The sequence below is a fragment of the Centroberyx affinis genome, unplaced genomic scaffold (assembly GCF_046629955.1).
Source record: "Centroberyx affinis isolate AG114_WGS23_722 - 3 ecotype Tasmania unplaced genomic scaffold, CSIRO-AGI_Caff_v1 ptg006540l_1, whole genome shotgun sequence".
NCBI classification, from domain to species: Eukaryota; Metazoa; Chordata; class Actinopteri; order Beryciformes; family Berycidae; genus Centroberyx; species Centroberyx affinis.
In genome coordinates, this window is record NW_027283312.1 from 26,732 (window position 1) to 45,000 (window position 18,269).

The 18,269-nt window shown below is 41.6% G+C and overlaps 1 protein-coding gene across 1 annotated transcript in view; it reads right to left on the reverse strand.

Annotated features, from left to right (window-relative positions):
* mtss1 (MTSS I-BAR domain containing 1) overlaps window positions 1-18,269 on the reverse strand; it is a gene marked incomplete at its 3' end in the record, with an annotated part of 79,246 nt that overhangs the window by 26,279 nt on the left and 34,698 nt on the right. The gene's annotated exons all lie outside the window — the stretch shown is intronic.

The following is an 18,269-nucleotide window of genomic DNA, read 5'->3' on the forward strand; positions in this document are numbered from 1 at the left end:
TAAGCCACAACAGGCCGCGGTTTACGGGGGTTTGAGAACAACCGAGAGGCGATGTGAGGTGAGAGTGGGAACGCGCTGTGGTGGTCTTTTGTTTTCTTTAATCAATAATTAAGTGTCTTTTCTGCCTAGCAATATACAACAGTAGCGAAACAATGTGTGGTGATATTTCCCACTGAGCAATTTTACGTTGATTAGACGTTTAAAACACGTCTAAATGGCCCATAGCCGTCTAGGCTAAATTAAGTTTAAATGAGGTTTAAAAGTGAAAGTTTATTAGATGTCTATACATAGACGATATTATCGTGGACTATATGAGAGCTACGCATAGACGCAATGTTGAAATTACTTCTTGTGCTCAGATAATTATCTTGTAGGCTAGTCTACAGGACTTCTCTGGTGCATATTTTTGGTATTTACAGATGTTTATTCATTGTCATAATGTATTTACTGCTTGGTCTAAAATAGGTCTATACATAGCCGTAATGATCCTGGGCTATATGAGAGCTAAAGCATAGACACAACGTTGAAATCACGTCTTTTGCTCAGTGGGTTGGTTCTATTTTAAATGTTACGTGGTCAAAGGTGTGTGCATATACTGTACATTAAAATATGAGATCATTAATATTCAAATGAACTGTTATGAGGTCAAAGGTGTCATTCAATTTCAATTCAATTTCAATGAGTTTTCATTGGCATGACATAAATGTGTACATATTGCCAAAGCACACAACAACAAAACAACACATACAACAAATGTAAGATGATATAAGGAAGATAGTATGAATCAGTGACGCCAAATTCAGTCCACATTAGGGCCACGGACCCCCATTTATGAGATATTTTCTCTCTGACCCAAATCTGAGAATAGTTTTATTGTTAGATATGATTTTGTCCAGAATTCCATGACTATCTGTATTGTAGGTAGAGAGATAATGAAATAACAATTCATCAATTTGCTGGGGACCCTCTGGAACCCCCTCAAGGACCCCTGGTGGTCCCCGGACCCTATGTTGAGAACCACTGGTATAAATTATACAACACATAAGAGTCTTCTTGAATATTGGTGAATAAAAATGATATCAGCATTTTATAGTTCTTTTTGCATTATTGTACATATAATTATACACACAAATGTAATTCATTTTGAACTTTGAGTGTCAGTATTAAAGGTGTATGTTTATACTGCATATTATGATGTTATATACTGTTATGAGGTCAAAGGTCGGTGTTAATCAGGTATTGTGTAATGGCTTTGAATGTGGCTCAGCCAATCAGAACATTTTATAATATCTATATCCAGTTCATGTGGGCAGCTTGTTAAAAACCAAATTGGGAGTGTCCTGAAAATCCAATGGGTGGAGAGATATTGTACACACACACACACACACACACACAGTCCCGGTGTCCATGCCAGCTTTGACCTTTGGCCCCCCGTCCCTCAACCCGTGACTCCAGTCAGGAGGTCACGGCGAGGTCACTTCCTGTCAAAACACATCTCTCCACCCCTACTGCTGTTGCCGTGGTGACAGGCGGTTAAGACGGGCAGTGACAGCTGACCGCCAGTCTCTCTCCAGGCTTCAAAAGTTAGAACACACTAGCTATGTTTCCATCCGAGAACATTTTAGGCCAACTTCGAAAAATGTTGTAAAAACACAAAATGATATGATATTTTCCCTATTGTTTTGTGTCAAATTCAAACTTTTTCATACTTTGTATTCATACATCGCTAGATAATGTATTCTTGCTATGTTGATGTTTGTGTTATGTTTAATACCTCCTTTTCTTGTATTGCTACATATAATCTATTTCTCTTTTCTATTATTTGCTGTTGCAACCACCCAATTTCTCCAAACTGACCTTTAAAGTTTCAACCTGATTTCATATCCATTGTTATTTATCAAATGAATTCTGCATCAACAAAATGACTCTCCCACCTTAAGTGAGTGTATTAACTCTTTTGCAATTTTGAGGAAATGTTAACAAAATTCATCATTTCCATTCTGCTTTTCCTATTTGATACACTGTCCTACTACTGTCCTTTGCTGCTGCTACCTACAGCTACTGCTAAAACAAATCAAGCCTGTCCCACAGTGGCCCGTCCCGTTGAGGAGTGTGACCCAGATGAGTGTCCTCTGTGATGAGCCTGAACCATCGATGTTCCGGTCCAGTCCAGCTGATTTCCAGGTCCGGCCAGAGCCTCCTCTCACACCACACACACATCACTACCATTCATCTGTGCACTCTGTTTTTATTTATGAGTAGTACATACAACCTCCACTTAGCGTCCCGCCTGCTGGGATCACCTGCTGCTTCCGTGAAATAGACTGACCCGGTCGATTTATGATCGCCTCTACCTAAATCCATTTCAGTCACGAAGGAGGAAAAGACAGACAGGAGGATTTTTCAAGCTTAGAGAAAATGGAGAAGGCTGGATGACAATCTAGGGGTGATGGATCACTATCTTGCTACACTGGCTGTATGGTTGCCGCCATGGATCACTATCTGGCGAGGCTGGTGCCGGGACAGCTAGCATCACAGATCACAACATCGTTTACACCTCAAAAGCTGCATGCTATTGTGCGGATTTGCACTTGTTATGACAATCCCATTTAAAGCACAGTAATCACAGTGTGTATATTCCAGTTGAGGATTTGGTCTACAGCAGAGGTGTGACCAAGTCGACTTTGCTTGAGTCCCAAGTCAGTCTCAAATCTTGAGGCACAAGTCTCAAGTCAAGTCCCAAGTCTAAATGTAGATTACCAAGTCAAGTCCATGTCATTAATGTCAAGTCTCAAGTCTAAATGTAGAACAGCAAGTCAAGTCAGAACAAATCAAGAGTCCAGTATCAATTTAATATCTTAAAGAAAACTAAATATCTAGGACTTTTCAATGCAATATGGTTTTAATAGGATAAAAACTTGGTAAGAGCATCATGAGTTTGATTTCTAGAATCAGTTTCAACTTCAATAAATTCAATCATTCCATACAAATTCAGAAAACAGAATTTAAATTCAGTCGTCTGCTGGAACAAATCTCATCACTTTCAATCTAAGTCATTTACACAAACACAAGATCTCAAGTCAAGACTTTAGAAAACTTTTCAAGTCATCAGAGCACAAGTCAGAGTCAAGTCCCAAGTCACCAGAACCCAAGTCAAGTCAGGTCTCAAGTCTTCTCTTCATGCAGCAAGTCAAGTGTCAAGCTATTGAAACCGTGACTTGAATCTGACTCGAGTCCAAGTCATGTGACTCGAGTCCCCACCTCTGGCTATCACACAAATACATCATCAACAGATCTATCAGATATTATAACTTTCTGTCTAATACTGGCCATTTCGCCTGTGACCTCAAACTGAACCGGGCCAGACACCAGTACAATCCTATAGAGCCAGACTGTTCTGGACAGTATCCAGTGAGCCAGGCAGCAGCCAGGAACCCTGACCTAGACTGGCAGCTTTGCCCTGGCAGTGACACACACACACACACACACACACACACACACACACACACACACACACACACACACAGGTTTGGCATGGAAGCAGAGACTGCGGCTGGAAACTGGGGTAGGGACCTGTGTGTTCAGCAGTGTGGGCAGTAAAAACAGGAGCCACTTGAAAATCATCATGATATATTAAACATAACCACTAATGCTAATGAGGTAAGCTAAATGCATTAATTAGCAAATATTTCCATGTCGACATACCCACGACATGGGTGGTATTAATATGAACTCTGTATCTTAAAGCAAAAAGGTTATATATTAGTTTCAAGAAAATCTGTTTCTCCTCATTAATATGCAAATTTTATGCAGCAAGGTGCTACAAAATCGAATCAGATCATCGACTCTATAGGGAAAACCTATGAAGTTTCTACCATGTATTGTTCTTGCGTTATTGTGTTCAAGAATATGACTACACACACACACACACACACACACACACACACACACACACACACACACACACACACACACCACCACGATGACATAATGTCCTGCATACCATGGTGGAGGGCGTGGCAAGCAGAGGGAGATGCTGATTGATTGACAGGTCAGTGATGCCGACAGCCATGTTGTTCAAAGAGAAGGAAGGAACAGAGGTCAAATGGCTTCTGTGTTGGACGGAGAGAGGTCAAAGGTCAGGGCCAGGGGCTTCAGTTCACAAGTAAGTGGAGACACATGACTGCGTGTGTGTGTGTGTGTGTGTGTGTGTGTGTGTGTGACTGATAATCCCATGCTCTGATCTTGTACGGTGAATTGTACATGTTAAATTCTGCCAGTTCTGAGTCCTACAATGTCTGCTTAGTCTCTCTCTCTCTCTCTCTCTCTCTATATATATATATATATATATATATATATATATATATATCTCTTTAATACACACAAATTCCCATCAAAAGGAGAGATGTGTTGCATTCAGGTCAAATGGGAATAACCGTCTGAACAATTTGTTCATGCTTTCAAACTCATTTGAAGCCCTCAAAGGCCACGATTGAAGTTTTCTGTAGACTTTGGCTGCTCACGTGATAATTATTCACAGCTTTTTCAAATCCAGCACACATGTACTTCGTGTGTGATCCATTTGTGTGTTTGTGTCTCAACCACAAACAAAAAATCCAAAAAAGCAAGTCTCCTGCCATGGCATTTTAAGAGTTCTGATCACTAAATGTTCTTCTGTGAGGAAAAACGTTCATATGTTTTGGTATTATTTGAAATTAATATATCATTCCCTATCCTAACTACAGTTTTTTTCCTGAGGTAAATGGTATATTCAGGTAGGAAGCTTGTATCTACCGTCTTTCCTATGTGACTTGAATGCAGCATTACCTGCACCAGCCTTAAAAAGACCAGCTGGCTAGCAACTTTGACATCAAAGAGCTGGCCTTTACATCATGGAGGAAGTCCACTGGTAGACGGCCCTCCCACCTAAACACACACACACACACACACACACACACACACACATACACACACACACATACCCAGACATACACACACCCCAACGCCTTGCTTCTTGGACCCATTAAGATGGAGGATACTGTAGAAAAGTATACTGGTGTAATGGTTTAGAGTGGAGTCAGCTGGGCCTGGGAAAGCATGCACATTCTCTGGCTTTGATTACAGAGGCTTTAAATCTCCCTTACACACACACACACACACACACACACACACCCACACACACACACACACACACACAGACGCACACAGACTCAAACTGAACTACAGATACACACTCTGTCCCCGGAGACCGAGGCAGGGCCGAGCTACAGGCCTCCAGACAGGGCATATTTACTCCAAAATGGGGGTTCTTGGCAGATGAGAGTTTCTGCTGCTAAAAATACCCATCATCCGCCGCATGAACTGGAACCGGCCGGGCCAGATGGGATTGTCGTTACACGAGAAACGGCGGAAAAAACCTTAAAAAAAAGATGTAAAAAGGACAAAAAAAGAGAGGGAGGGAAAAAGCCAGGCTCGAGCGGCTTTCCCCTGGATCTATCTTCCCTCCCTTGTGTTTTCCAGTAAGGAGTGTAATGTGTGCTTGCAACCGCACACAGTGGGGTTGAAAGATTTAGGAGATCATCGGCAATAGTTCTAGAGGGCTACATAAACAAATCTGAACAGGATGTGATCTCACTCGGTGGAGCTCGGGACAAAAGAGCACAACTCAAGCTGCTGCTGCTGGAACACACTCTTGGAAAGCGGTTGTCATCTGTTTGTCTAGTAGGAACGACATGTTTTGTTGCTTTTCAACATGGAATGAGTAGAAAACGTGTTGACGTGTGGACATGCGTGTCACGCTCCTGACTCGGTGTGTTAAAACAGTGGTTCTCAACGTGGGGTCCAGGGACCTCCAGGGGTCCTTGAGGGGGTTCCAGGAGATCCCCGGCAAATTGGCGAATTGTGAAAGTTTACACCATTACTTCATGTGAACACGATTAGAGAATGTAGAAGAATGACTGTTTTGATCATAGTTTCTCTGTTATCTCTCTACCTACAATACAGATAGTCATGGAATTCTGGACTAAATCATATCTGACAATAAAAATATTGTCAGATTTGGGTGCGAGAGACAAAATCTCATCAAATGGAGGTCCGTGGCTCTAATGTGGACTAAATTACGGGTCCTTGATATGAAAAAGGTTGAGAATCACAGTGTTAAAAAGTAAAAGAAGACACAAGAAGATCCAGATTCAGCCCTGACCTTTGACCTCCCTGTGGAGGGAAGGCAGAAAGAACCTCTACAGGGATCAAAATGGTATCGCATTATTATATAATAACCCATTTTTCAACAACGACCCATGCATTTTCAGGAGGTGCATCTAAAACTGAGGATATCCACTATTTTAACCCACTTATTCATCGAAAAATCTCAATCTATGCGTTATTATGCATCACTGGTTCTTAGGGATATGGGTTCAGGATTCAATACTTTATAATTAATTGCTTCATTGATTCATTAATTGCTTTTATTTTGATATTATCATTGTTATTATTGTTGTTGTTGATTATGTATATTTTGTTTTTATTAGTTTGCCATCACTTTTATGTAGTCATATTATTTTCTGTATGTTATTTTTGTGTTCTTTATAACGTTGTGAAATTTTAACATTTTTTAGGTGCCCATTGGGTTTTCTGCCTCTCCCTGCACTGTATATTATTTGTTATCTTTGTCATTTGTGTATTTTTTAAATTGTAGGAAAAAAAAAACTAACCATAAACGAATAAAACTAAAACTAATACAACCATGATACGATGTAATAAATAAAAGTTCAATGACAACAAAGTCTGACTGTCAGAATTCTGTTTATTTCTGAGCCAGTCTAGAAATAGCATCGGCTTGCTAGAATGTAAACAACAATTTCAAAATGTCATTACAAAGTGTAAATAATATAATTTGGATGGAGAGCTTGTGAAATTGTGATGGTCAAGCGTCATTTGTGATTACAGCAGAATAACATGGAGCTGATATCACCATTCTTTTTTCTGCCCCGCAATACGTATTGTCTCATTTCTGTATTGGGACATATTGAACATCCCATCCCTACTGGTCCTTATTCACTTTAGCTGGAACCTGACACTGACCTAGAATCGACGAAAAGGAAAATCAATTGAAAACATATTCAAGCGACTCTGCGATCCGACATCGATCCTAAGTCTTGCGGCTCGTCGATATAAACAGCGAGTTTGAATTTCACTTTTTAAGTTCCAGCTCGGTCATTTATTTTGGTTGGATCTGGATTTGCTCTACCCCGGCACATTTCATTTTCCCCTAACCTTAAGTCTCCATTGATCTGAATCCGGTAAGGATCCTGAACAATAAACACTCTGCTGTTCAACAGAGCTTCTTGTTGAGCGACTCGGCTGTTGAGTGGCTGATCCTCTGAGCTGTCTGCACTCCCTAACCTCTCCAGGCTACATGACACATGATCTCAAAGAGCACTCACTGCTCTGGCAAATACTTAGCAAGCCACTCTGCATTAGGTTCAAGTGTAAGCTTATCTCCGTAACATATTTTGTAACTGTGTGTGTATGTGTGTGTGTGTGTGTGTGTGTGTGTGTGTGTGTGTACTCTCCGGTATCATGTGTTGAGAGGGTCAGCTGAGCAATCTTGTGGCCACTGGGCCTTTTCCTCGCTCCGCATCAGTCCCGTATCAGGATCAAACAACATGCAGGCACCGCAAGGTGAAGAGCGGAGTGTGAACACGGGAGGCCTGCACACACACACACACACACACACACACACACACACACACACACACACACATACAAATGTGTGTGCGTACCCTCACACACTCAAACATGCACACATGAAAAATGTCAATGATTCTTCATCATACACTGCTAAAAATATTCATCAAACAAGTCATGAAGTCTAGTATTGAGTCTTAAAATATTGTTTTTCTGGTAACACTTTACAATAAGTTTCACTAAGTGACAGTAAGTTAACAGTTAACTAATGTGTCTGGTAATCATTTACTAATGGTGTTCATGTTAACTAAGGTATTAATTTATACGTTATTCATCTTTATAAACTATTAAATAATGTATACATTTATACCTTAGTTAACATGAACACCATTAGTAACTTACACATTAGTTAAACATATTTGCATTAACTAACCCTTATTAAGCATTAACTAACCCTTAACTTAGTGACCCTTATTGTAAAGTGTTACCGTTTCTCTTAAAATAAGTGAAAAAATGTCTGTCAATGAGATGATTTGCCTTGTTTCCAATGCAGTGCCACGCATTTTGAACATTTTCTTCAGTCTTCAAATAAGGATATAATGTTACTTGATTCCAGAAAAGTTGCTTTACATTGGGAAGAGATGGAATTATCTCACCCCAGATGTTTCACTCTTTCAGACACCAAGATTTCAAGACTTCATTTTGGATGAATGAGTCGTGGAGAATCTGCTTTCCTGTCCCCACAATTACCTTGAACTTGACTTGTGCCTCCATTTCCCCCTTTTAAGAAGCAGCTGGAGTAAAGAGGCGGAAATGGCTGGAAAAACTCCCGGGGCATGTGTCTGCCACGGACCTCCTGGATTACTGATGCGCCCGCAGCGGCACATGGCAAAACACCACGTGGCCAGAAATAGAAACCTTCACTCCTGACCTCACCGTGGCCCGTTTCCCCCCACTTACAGCCCATAATAACACTGCCATACTTTCATTAGACAAGCAGGAAACCCTCTGTTCCCTCCCGCCGCAGGGAGGTCAGAGGGTCAGCTAGAGCAGTGGTTCTCAACCTTTTTCATATCAAGGACCCCTAATTTAGTCCACATTAGGGACACAGACCCCCATTTGATGAGATTTTTGAGAATATTTTTATTGTTAGATATGATTTTGTCCAGAATTCCATGACTCTCTTTATTGTAGGTAGAGAGATAACAGAGAAACTATGATCAAAACAATCATTCTTCTACATTCTCTAATTGTGTTAACTTCTTGTAAATGAAACAGTACTGAAGTTTCATCCATTTGCTGGGGACCTCCTGGAACCCCACTCAAGGACCCCTGGTGGTCCCCGGACCCCAGGTTGAGAACCACCGAGCTAGAGAACGGCGCCTTGCTCGAAGACACGTCAGCCGGGCGGATGCTCGGCCAAAACGAGGGTGAAGTGGAAGGGAAGCGAGTGAGAAAAAGAGAGAGAGGGGAGAAAAGAAAGCAGGAAGAAAGAGGGAACGGAAGAAGAGATGAGGAGAGGAAGAGAGAAGGAGATTAGGTATAGAAAGACAGAGAGAAGAAGAGGGAAGGCTAGAGAGAGAGGTTGTTTTCATCCTTCACCTCTTCAAATACTTTGAACAAACGGAGTCGCATGTCCTCAAATGCTTGTATCTGATTTGAAAAGATCGGGTTCCAGAGAATGTTCATTACTGGTTGAAACTTTTATTTTGGAGGAAAAAGCGGAAATCAGAAGAAAGACACCATGCATTAATATGAAAACAGTGATGGAACTTCTTTCAAAATGTAAAAGTTTATAGCCTGATATTAGCTTTCTGATGCAGCTTTTTAAAATGTGATTGCTGGCTTCTCATTCACAGTGATGGATTACCTTTACCGACTAAATTAGAGTTGTTTTCAATGCTGTTTGGAATTGGATGGAAGTGAATGAGCCCGAGAAGGAGGCAAAAACTGATTTAGGGATGGAAAATATGAAAAATTTGCAAAAACTCAAATCAAGCTGGGATTGTCCTTTAAGATGGATTTTTTTTTCTACAGATTCTACAGTCTAATCAAGTCAACTGATCCTCCTTCACACCCTGCTTTCTCTCTCAGAAAAGAGAAATGAGAGAAATGACACACAAACATAGGAAAACACACACACACACACACACACACACACCTTGGACTGATTGATTGTAATGGCTTGCTTACACGCTGGTCTCATGGTTTGCATGCAGAGCACATACAGAGGTTGGAATACATGACTGACAGACATACACACACATGGCCTGTGTGGAAAGGTGCTTCGAATTCACTGCTCATCCATGCTTCATCTCACAAATGCTCTCTCTCACACACACACACACACACACACACACACACACAAGCATACCTTCACATATGCCTGTATACATGCATGTTTACAAGATGCATGCACATTCTCATACCATTCACATGTTAACATACACACACACACACGATGGCATCCATTGTGCAGATGGTATCCACTGTAACATGCCACATGCCAACTGCATGGATGCATCGTATGAGCTGCTTACAGGCAAGATGGCACATCACACGTAGACACACACACACACACACACACACACAAATTCACATCCGTGAGAGTGTGTTTGGGTGTGTCAGCATCACAAAAAGAGGATTATACACACACACACACACACATACGCTCATGAATGGATGTTAACCCTTATTGTAATCCTAGGTTTTTTTTTTTTTTTTTTTTTTTTTTTTTTTTTTTTTTATTTACCTTTATTTATTCAGGGTGGTCAATTGAGAGCGGGTGCCCTCTTTTACAATGACGCCCTGACACAATACAATAACAATAAAGCATCACAAAGACACACGATATAACAACACAATATATAGAAAATACATAAAGCCATACATATACATATAACATAAAGCATCTTTACAGATCAATAGAAACAGGAACACTCCACTGTTACCATGTCCTTCAATAGAAACTTAAAATGATTGAGTGAAACCAACTGTTTTAGTTTCAGCAATTCCTGCAGGCTGTTCCACTTGTCTGGTGCATAAAAACTAAAAGCTAATTTCCCAAGTTCAGTGTTAATGAAGGGAGTTTCAAGAGTCAAATATTCCTGTGCACGTGTCTTATAAGAGATAGATTTGAGCTTTAAAAGAGATGTAAGATATGAAGGTAACTGATTTAGTAATGCATTGTAGACAAAGAGGAGACAGTGTTGTTCCCTCCTAACACTAAGCGAAGGCCATCCTAATTTCAGATAAAGTAAGCAGTGGTGAGTTCTGAAACTATCCCCAGTTATAAACCGTAGGGCACTATGGTAGAATGTATCTAGTGATTTCAGAGTAGTAGGGGCAGCATGCATATAAAGTATATCACCGTAATCCAAAACTGATATAAGAGTTGATTGTACAATTGCCTTCCTGTTTTCAAGAGTAAAGCATGATCGGTTTCTGTAGAGAGATCCCAGTCTAGTCCTCAGTTTCTTTTTGAGCTCAAATATGTGAGTTTTAAATGAAAGCTTTTCATCTAGCCAGATACCTAGATATTTGTATGAGGCTACACGCTCAATTTTGGCCCCATTAAGGGAGCAAATGTTTAATGCTTTGTCTTGGTTTCTGGCTCGTGAGAAGAGCATATACTTCGTCTTAGAGTCATTGAGGATTAATCTGAGATCAGTCAGAGATTTCTGAACACAGTCAAATGCAACTTGAAGATTTTTTACAGCTTGTTCTGCGGATGATGCACAGGCATAGAGAATTGTATCATCGGCATAGAAGTGTAGCTTACAGTTCTTTACAGAGGCACCAATGTCATTTATATATAATGTGAACAATGTTGGACCTAAAATAGAACCCTGCGGCACACCATTCACTATTTCCAAAACCTGGGATTGCAAGCCCTTGGCCTCTATACGTTGGGTTCTTGCAAAGAGGTAGTCCCGAAACCAGTTACAGGCTACTTCATCACACCCTAAAGAGGACAGTCTGTCCAAAAGTAACCTATGATTTACTGTATCAAAAGCCTTTGATAGGTCGATAAACAGAGCTGCACAATGTTTCTTATTATCAAGAGCAGAAATTACATCATTAACTACAAGACTCGCAGCTGTAATTGTACTATGACCAGCTCTGAAACCAGACTGATGAGGGTTTAGAATAGCATTTGTAGACAAGAAATTCCGAAGCTGTGTATTAATGAGAGATTCCAATATCTTGGCTAGGCAAGGAAGCTTAGAAATGGGCCGGTAATTATTTAGATCACTTGTATCGCCCCCTTTATGTAAAGGAGTTACCAAGGCCGATTTCCAGATTTTAGGTTAATCTTAGACTATCACATCCCTCCTCCAACCTACACACACACACACACACACGCACACACAAACACACACAGAACTGTGAAGATAGTAGAAAGACCGTAAACTGGATATCTGGAATTGCAACTCATAGTCTAAGTGTTTCCATCCCACCTAGAAACATAGGGAAGCATTTGTAGAGGAAACACAGCAGGCAGGTGTTCTTACTCTGTCTTCTCCTCATCAGCTCCACTGAAAACCTGAACCTGGCACTTACAGCTAGAACTCGACTCAGGCCTGAAAATTGGAGCGTGGCCAAACCTGAGTCGAAACATTCCTGCCCAAACCCAAATACAACCTGAGGGGTTCAGCTCTCTGTGAGCCCAAATGACGATGGATGTTGTCGAAAACTTGCTAATATAACCTAAGACCAATCTAACAAGTGTTAAATTAAAGCCTGACCCAACCTGAACCCACTGGGTCCCTCTGGGGTCCCTTCAGGTTTGGGCCGATACGACTACTTCACAACTACAATTTCACCATAGACATACCGTATTTCCTCTAATATTGGCCCGGGCCTTTATTTACCTCAACTGCAGAGGGTACCAGGCCTTTATTGGAAGCAGGCTTATATTAGAGACAGGCCTTTATTTCTAATTCCCTCTGTTTGATAAGTCTCCTTGTTTTCTGATCTGCTTCTGTTGGGGTTCGTTAGATAGCTGTTTTTTTGTTACTGCTACGCATTACCGATAATTACGGTAATCGGCGACGGCACGCTCCAGAGACTTCCCCCGGCCGAGCCGTCTTGTGGCATACTGCCATCTTGTGGCACTTGTACGTTACTACAAACTACAGTTACATTATATAACAGGCACCAGGAATTTACCGGTATCCACCGTTGTTTTTTCCTTTGTTTGTGTCGACCACGGCCCCGGCCATTAACGGAGACCCGGCTTTTAATTGACTACCGACCACTATTAGAGGGAACACGGTAGATAGACAGATAGATAGATAGACAGCGTCACATTATGAATGAGATCTATGCATCCATCAAGCCTTATCATCAGCTTGGTAGTCTTCAAGTGAGATCTCGTCATCATAGCTACCACTTTTTTTTTCTTAAAGCTGCAATAAGTGAAATTTCCGGACCACTAGAGGGCGACAAAAACACATTTGTACCTATGGAGAATATTGCTTTAATAACAGTCACTATGCTTTCTGACCAGGTACGCTAACGTCAAGTTGAAACTATGCAGCTAGAATAATGGAACTGGAATAAAGTTGTGTATTACTGCTTTGTGCTGTAAAGTAATCCAGCAGATTTCCCACCAAATCCGACATAAAATGCAATGTAGAGGCCAGCAGAGGCTGCCAGTCTTCTCTGTGGTGGTCTTGTTTGTTTACAGTAATTATACTGATACATCAAAATGAATGTGGTAATGATGTATTGATGTTAACGTGCTACATGTCGCACCTTTAATTATCTTCAATTAGTGTCATCCTTTACCTTGTTGATTTGGGTTTAGGTTTGGTCCAGTGAACCTGTTTTTTTGGAGTGCTTTGCTATAGAAATTTTACATTGTTCTCTCTTTTATGTGATTTTGACTGTATTGTGATTTCACATGTTTTGCCTGTGTGTTTACACTATATTCTGACTTTGTATAGTGTTTGTTGTTGGTTTTCGACTTTTATGTTTGTTATGCATGATTTCTGGGCCAGATTGTTGATCTCAATGGGACGAACCTGGTTAAATAAAGGTTAAATTAAAGAAAAAAGCAAATTGGAAACAATGTTGAGGTCTATTAAATCCATTTCTAATGTGCAGTTTACAGTCCTTAGATAATGAGATAACAAAACACACGTATGATTGATTAAAATATACCATATCCGAATAAAGGATGGATGAGTTGCGGCACATAACGCCACACACAGCGCAGCGTCATAACCAGTCTGAGCTGTGCTGTCTAACCATAGTTAGGCTGGGCTGTGCTGTGCTGAGTCACCCACTGCAGTGGTCTAAATATAGCATTGTGGGTAATGTAGTCTGGGCTCCATGTATCCTCCTCTGCCTCTCTGCACACTCCTGACCCCCACAGCCCCAACCTCTGGCAACATGTGTGTGTGTGTGTGTGTGTGTTTGTGTGTGTGTGTGTGACCTGTAGGGATTTGTGGGAAGATGGGCAGAATAAGAGGACGATGGGTCAAAACTAACACTGATTTCTCTCTCTCTCTCTGTCTCTCCCCCTCTCTAACACACACATACACACACACACACACACACACACACACACACACGGTCGGTCAGGAGGTGACAGGGTGTCTCTGAGAACAGTTCAGTGGAGGGCAGACTGGCTGGCTGGAGGCCAGGTAGCCTTTTTACTGGCTGTGGGAAACACTGCTCTGCTGCTACCTCTAATGTCTCTCTCTCTCTTTCTCTCTCTCTCTCTCTCTCTCTCTCTCTGTTTCTCTCTCTCTCTCTCTCACTGCGTTTCCACCCAACTGTCAAGCGACTTTTAAGCGAGCTGTTGAAATATGGCAACAAATAAAATGCGAATTAGGAGCGTTTCCATCAGCTGGGTTGAAGCAGATAGCAGACAGAAGCAGAAACTACATCCAGCAGAAAAAGAGATTTGTGAGTTTTGGGCAGGGTGTTATTGTTCTTTAGTGTCAGCTCATGTGGGCAATATTCCAAATATTAATCCAATGAGGAAAACAAAGAAATGCATTTTACAGGAGACATGTCTGAACAGTCAAAACCATTTTTGAACTGCTGTGCAATGAGATTTAGCATTCCCATTGATGTTCACTGCAAAATTTCTTTATCGACAAAAAAACGTTTCTACCTCAAGCGAGTGTGAAAGGTTTTTCCTGATAGTGACGATTATAAAAATTTGCAATTTCCATTTAGTGTTTCTAATGTGATAAAGCAGAATTTGCATAACATACTTGAATGGAAACCCAGCTTCTGTCTCTCTTTCTCTCTCTCTCTCTCTCTCTATTTGTCTCTGTCACTCTCTCTCTATTTTTTCTGTTGGAAAGCGGTTCCACTCTTAGTATGGATGTGCCACAGATAGATAGATAGATAGATAGATAGATACAGTAGATGGAGAGATAGACAGAGAGAGAGACCCAACAAAAAACACCCTGACATCTGTATTGTAAAAGTGTGTGTGTGTGTGTGTGTGTGTGTGTGTGTGTGTGTGTGTGCCCTTGTTGCCATAGCGACGCATCCAGTGGGAGAGAGCCGCAGAGCAGAGAGAGAGGGATGGAGGGTGGGAAAAAAAAGAAGGGATGAGGATGAAGCAAGCACACGCACGCACGCACACACACACACACACACACACGCACACACACGTACATATGCACGATGAAGGACAAATGGAAGCGGTGCTGTTTCGCAATTTACCTCCCTTTATGGTCAACAGAGCAGAGCCTCCAAACGATGAAGAGAGTGAGGGAGAGAGAGAGAGAAAGAGGGAAAAAGAGAGGATGTTTGGAGGATAAAAACAGCATTAACGCACAACTTATGGGTGTGTCCGAAAAGAAAAGACACAAGAAAAAGAGGTCAGGATGTGAAAATATGGTGAAACAGAGAGAATATTCAGAAAATTAAAGAGAATAGGACAACTAAATCCACTGACGGAAAGACTGGAATGTGTGTGTGTGTGCGTGTGTGTGTGTGTGTGTGTGTGTGTGTGTGTGTACAGCTGAGCCAGCAGCGGCTACACCGGTTATCACGCCTGGCTGATGGCTGTTAATGCTGCGGATTAACACCTAACTCTCACTAACTCTGAGCACTGTCTGGCAAACACACACACACACACACACACACACACACACAGTATTCCTGGGTTTTGTCTCCCCAGCAGTGTTGTTTCAATGCTTTGGCACATTCCAGTAATAAGAAAGAGGCGTGACTTTAGGTCGATACAGATGATCTTGTAGTGTGTGAGGGTTCAGGATTTCTTTCTGTTTCTTTCTATGACTCGATTCTGGACTAATCTCAATGTGGTCCTGTAGTGTGAAGTGGTCAGAAATACAAAATCTGAACAGAGACCAGCATTAGTGTGCAAAGAAAAATGTTTCACCTCCATATTTGTTTTGGTTCTGTGTTGTTTTGTGTTTTCACCAGACTGGCGAGGTTGCCTGGTAAGAGAAGTCGGGTAGTGTGTTCCTTTCCTGAATCCAACTGGTGTATTCCAACTAGTGTGTGCACATCTACTATGCCAAGATGGTGTGTGATTTCGAGTCTTTTCCCAGTCTGATAAGTCTTGTAACGTGTGTGTGTAGTATTATTAGTGGAGATCCTTAACCTTTAATCTAATTTAATCTAATAATTTGAGTATTCTGCTTTTATTTTGTCTGTCAAAGCACTTTGTAAACTCTGTTTATTATTAGTATTATTATTATTTTTTGGTCAACTATATGTTCCCCAAGTTTGACCCTTTGGCCCCATTGTCGGCATACAGTGTTAACCATTTACACCCAGACAAGGTCATGGCCTCCATAAGCCGCACATTATCCATGACCCCCCCCCCCACACACACACACACACACACACACACACACACACACACACTTGACAAGACCCCTACGTAGCTAAGATTTTACCCAAGGAACCCCACTGGAGAAGCTTTTTGTTGTTAGATATGATTTGGTACAGAACGATAACAGTGAGTACAGTGACACCAACAATCACAAAAGGCATCCTTACTCATTCTCTCATTGTGCCAACTACTAGGGAGTGAAATAATGAGTAAGAATAATAAGTAGGGATATATCAGCTCCATGTTATTCTGCTGTAATAATCACAACTAAGACACTTGACCATTAAATTGTTGTTTACATTCTAGCAGCCAATGCCATCGCTAGAAAGATTTGTGGCTCAGAAATAAACAGAGTTCTGCACAGACAGACTTTGTTGTCATTTTATTTATTACATCATATCGTGGTTGTATTGGGTATTGAATCGTGAAGCCCATATGGTGTATCGAATCATATTGTGATATGATTAAGCATATCGTCCCATGCCTAATAATAAGTATTCCTCATTTTGCTGAGGACTACCTGGATCTCCCTCTAGGACCCCTGGAGGTGCCTGGACCGCACTTTGGGAACCACTGCATTAGTGTCCTGACAGCAGTTCAGTGGGCCATTATTACTTCATGATGTTTCCCCTGTAATTCCAGACTTTTTGGAAAATGTGGTGATGTTGAAATTAGAAATTGTTTATTAGTATGTTGATACTGGATGATATGGTTTCCAGTACATTTAGTGCTGGAAACGCACACACACACACACACACACACACACACACACACACAGCACTCCTCTCTGCAGTCTCTTGTCTCATTAAGCAGGACTTGGCCTTGGAGCAGCAAGACTCACTGAGCTCAGCTTCCCATGCTTACTGAGAGAGTGCACTGCGTGTGTGTGTGTGTGTGTGTGTGTGTGTGTGTGTGTGTCTGTGTGTGTGTGCCTTGTGTTGTTGACCTCTGGGACAATACTGCACTGTGACATCAGGAAATGTCCTTAGAGAGCTGCCAGAGACAGAAGAGAGAGCGATGGAGGGAAGGAGGAGGGAAAAATGGAGAGAGGGAGGGAGGGAGGGAGGGAGGGAGGGAGGGAAAGAGGAGGGAGAACGGAGGAGAGAGGAATGGGAGCGATTATTATATTCTGGGAGCGAAGCATGTTGGTAAGGAAGCAAAAGTAGAGGGAGAAGGGGAGAGGAGAGGAGGGAAGAGGAGGTTTGGGAGCGAGTGATGAGAGGAGGAGGAGGAAGAGGAAGGAGGAGAGTTGGACGAGCGAGAAAAAAGCGGCCTGGCAGAGGGAGGGAGGGAGAGGGAGGGAGGGAGGGAGGGAGGGAGATAGATGCACATTGTGACTGGGGCTTAATTAAAGACAATAATGTTGTTTTTGTAGCCCTCTCTCCACAACAACAAGCCTCTCAGCCATGGCCTAGTTAGAGAGAGAGGGAGGGAGGGAGGGAGGGAGGGAGGGAGGGAGGGAGGGAAGAAAGAAAGAAAGAAAGAAAGAAAGAAAGAAAGAAAGAAAGAAAGAAAGAAAGAAAGAAAGAAAGAAAGGATTGGGGAGAGTGGAAAATAATTCATAATAAACCCTAAACCCAACCTTCACCAATTCGCTAGTGAAAGAAAGAAAGAAAGAAAGAAAGAAAGAAAGAAAGGAAGAAAACCGTTTGCCTCTGTAGACCAGTACAGCACATCATCATCAATATCTAGCCAACTCTCATAACAACATGGATATCATCAGTGTCTGCCTGAAACCTCATATGCC